This window comes from Sorex fumeus, unplaced genomic scaffold (genome assembly GCF_029834395.1).
Source record: "Sorex fumeus unplaced genomic scaffold, SorFum_2.1 ptg000028l, whole genome shotgun sequence".
Classification (NCBI taxonomy): Eukaryota; Metazoa; Chordata; class Mammalia; order Eulipotyphla; family Soricidae; genus Sorex; species Sorex fumeus.
In genome coordinates this window covers 3,086,128-3,090,129 of record NW_026606085.1, presented here as the reverse complement: position 1 = coordinate 3,090,129, position 4,002 = coordinate 3,086,128, and the positions used below count along the sequence as shown (strand labels likewise).

At 39.8% G+C, this 4,002-nt stretch overlaps 1 pseudogene; it reads right to left on the bottom strand.

The window, feature by feature from the left end:
* Positions 1–826: 826 nt before the first annotated feature.
* LOC130024521 (uncharacterized) lies at positions 827–1,019 on the bottom strand (annotated as a pseudogene).
* Positions 1,020–4,002: the final 2,983 nt, after the last annotated feature.

The following is a 4,002-nucleotide window of genomic DNA, read 5'->3' as shown; positions in this document are numbered from 1 at the left end:
TCACAGTACCCACCTCTGGCACCGGAGGTAGGTCTGTAGGGAAAGGGAGCCTTCGCAAGGCTGCTTCCTTGAAAGGAGGGGACAATCCAGACTCCCATCTTGGGACACGTGTCTTCCCGGTAGGCGGTAGGCGTGGCAGCCGGCCGGCAGCTGCAGAGCACGTCTGCTGCTCCCTGTAAGCAGGAGCTGGTGAGGATGAGGCAGCCCAGCTAGCAGTGGCCTCCGGCTGCGGCCTGTCTCCTTTTAAGGGCATTGGTTTTATTTCGTTTGACAAACAAATAATAAGATTTTCCATGGAGGACTGGGCAATCAGAGGAGCTTGGAGGCAGGGTGTATGGCATATTCCTGATTTCTGATTTTCTGTGCAGGTTCGTAAGGGGGCAGGGAGGGGTAAGGGGAAAGATTGATTTAGAAAACTTCACTGTGCGTCTGTGAGTAAGATTTATATATAGATATCATATATATAAAATTTATATATACGATAAATATATAAGATTTATATATATAAGATTTATATATATATTTCTTTTGAATGAGCTTTGCAATACCCCATCATTATTGGCAGTGCTCTACAACTGAATTCAGACGAGGAGCTGTAGGATCTAAGTGCAAACTCCAGGGAACACCTGAAAAGCCACATTTTGGTGGGGGAATGTTGAGACTAGAGGAGGTAGAGATAGATCATTTTTTCTCCCCAAGTGGTGAGTTAACATTTTATTCTTTGAGGTTTTAAATAATCACTAAATGTTTCCCTTTTTATCTTACATAGCCACTCTGTAGAATCTAGGAGACTTACTTAACTCAGTTATAGCCATTTGCCCAGCAGAAATCCTGCACTTTGAGGTCACGTCCTGATAGTTAAGAATGGCAGCATAATTGCATGTCATTTCTGTCAGAACCTAAGACTAATATGCAGGTTTATTGATCTCACAATGACTTAAGCACTTTTGACCAAGATTAGATCTTTTAAAAATCTATTTTATTTTATTAAGTGGGGCACTATCAGTGATGCTCAGGCTTACTCTTGGCTCTGCACTCAGGGATCACTCCTTGTCGGCTCTTGGACCATATGGGATGCTGGGAGTCAGTCAGGGTTGGCCACGTGCAAGGCAAGTCCTTTACTCATTATACTATTTCTCCAGACCCTCTTTTTTTTAAAAAAAATTTTAAGCCTTAATGAACCATCATGATATCTGAGTATGTTCCTGTGTTTATGAGACATGAAGAAACTACCTCAACATATTGCAAGATCCTATTTATACAAAATATTAAGGACAGGCAAATTTGAGAGAGAAAGTAGATGAGTAGATGAGCTGGGGCTGGTGAAGGAGGAGAGTGACTGCGAGTGCGTACTAAATTTTTTTGAAAACAAGACCATTGGCTTCAGGGGTGAAATTTGTGGGGTGTGAATTATATCTCCAAAAGGTTGTAAAATAAAAGATCCCTCCTCTAGTTCTACCTCTCCCCCAACAAGCTCTAATTCTAAATACACTGAAAAAAGAAAAATATCCCCTCTGAGGATATGTAATGGATAAAATTAGATTTGTGTGTTTTTTTAAGTGAAGCAAAATAGTTTTATTTAATTAAAAAAATTTACTTAAGAGGGCTGGAGTGGTAGCACAGTGGGTAGGGCATTTGCCTTGCACGTAGCCGACCCAGGTTCAAGTCCCAGCATCTCATATGGTCCCCTGAGCACCGCCAGGGATAATTACTGAGTGCATGAGCCAGGAGTGACCCCTGTGCATCACTGGGTGTGACCCAAAAACAAACAAACAAAAAATTTACTTAAGAGGGGAGAGACAGAAAGAGAGATAGGTGTTCAAGAGAGACCCTGGACTCTCCAGAGTAGAAAAAGCCAACATTAGATTTATTATGAAGTTGATGCTTGTTAAATGTGGTGAGTTTGGGGGGCAGATCATTACATTATTCTCTCTATCTTGGTAGGTGTTTGAAATTATCCATAATAATGAATTTAATGATTTTTGAAACTAAAATATGGCTAGAGAGATTATACCAGGGTTAAGGAGTTTGATTTGCATGGGGCAGATGCTGATTTGATTTCCAACACTGTACATAGTCCTTTGAACAGCACTGTCCATAGACCTTTGAACATTCCCCAAGCCTTCTCTGAACACAGAGCCAAGAGTAAGCCTTAAAGCACTATTGGGTGTGGCCATAGAAAGAATAACAACAGCCTGTCCCCAAACCTCGCGAACCTTTAGAAAAAGACTAAACCAACCCATACCAAAAAAGCGAATACATAAAAAAAAACTAAAAATACTGTGAAGAATGAAAGTACGAAAAATGAATGATGGCAAAACAGACCACCTAAAGGTTGTATGCAATGCCAGGGAAATATGAAAAGAATATGAGGTTCTGTTGTGGGCATTTGATTATCCTTAAAATATTTTATTACAGGGCCAGACATAGTATAGCATGCAAGGAACTTGTCCCTGGCACCCTGTATGGTTCCCTAAGTCCTGCAAGGAATGACACCTGAGCACAGAGCCAGGAGTAAGCCCTGAGCAACACTGGAGGTAACCCCCAAATCCCCCCAAATTTATTTATTTATTATATAAGGGTTGTACTTGGTGCTGTTTGGGGGTCATGTGGTGCTGGAAACTGAACTAAGTACCTCACATATGCAAGAAATGAAATTTACCACTTGAGCTATTTCCTTTACCTCCTGTTAAGGGTATTTAAAACTTAAAAAAAAACAATAGAAATGTAAAAAGTCCACAGATGTTGACAATTTATGTATTTATTCACTGACTTATTTTGGTTTTATTTGGGGGTCACACCCAGCAATGCTCAGTGGTTTCTCCTGGCTCTGTGCTCAGAAATTACTCCTGGAGGTGCTCACGGGACCATTTGGGATGCTGGGGACTGAATCTGGGTTGGCCATATACAAGGCAAGCATCCTACCTGCCATACTATTGCTCTGGTCCCTATTCACCTATTTTTAAAATCCAAGTATTATTTTACATGATTATTTATTTTTTTGTGTGCCGCACTTGGTGGTGCTCAGGGGTTATTTCTGGCACTGTATTCAGGAGTCCCTGGTGGTGCTGGTAATTCAAACTGGGGTCAGCAGCATGTAAGGCAAGTACCTTACTTCCTATTCTATCTCTCAGACCCCTCAAGTAGTATTTTATAATATACAAGTATGGACAAGTTTAAGAAAAGTAAAATTAAGATAAAACGGTTGGGGGTGGTAGAGAGATAGTATGGGATTAAGGCACTTGCCTTCTGCATGGCTAACTTCAGTTTGATCCCTGGCCCTGCATATGATCCCCCAAGCACTGCCAGGCACACAGAGTAAATGCTGAGTATGCTCCAAACACCCTCCCACAAACAGTTGGGGAGAGGCAGGGATATAGTTCAAGAGATGGAGTGGGAGGCTGTGAGTTCAGTCCCTGACACTGCATGATCCCCTGATGAGCACCAGGTGTGACCTCAGTATATATATGGAAAAAAAGAAAACAAAAGAGTTAGTATAGATGTTCCAATTTATTGTTGTTGTTTGTTGTTATTTTAGGGCAGCTGAGACACCAGTTTGGGAAAGAGTAAACTTAATTAACCACAGATTTTTAAAATTTTATTTATAAAATTAATATATGATAGAATAAGAAATAATTAAAATTATGGGTAAGGAAACTTCAGTTGTATTATTTAGGAGACTTCATTATGTATCTTGGAATATTTCAATTAATCTCTCCTTACATAGGCTATTTTTAGTGGGTATGACATGTAATAATGAGAGTGGTTATAATACAAAGTTTACTATGTTATTCAATGAGAATAAAAAAATGAAATCAAATGCTAAAAAAAGTCTGACGATATGACAGAGTACATGTGTTACACGTATGAGGCTCTATGTTTAATTCCAGAAGCAAATTAAGAAAAAAAAAGTTTAGAACACCCACATTATTTAGAGGATCCCCTTTATCAATACAACTCTTCTACACTGTGCCTACAAAGTAGCCAGGTTTTTTTTCTTCT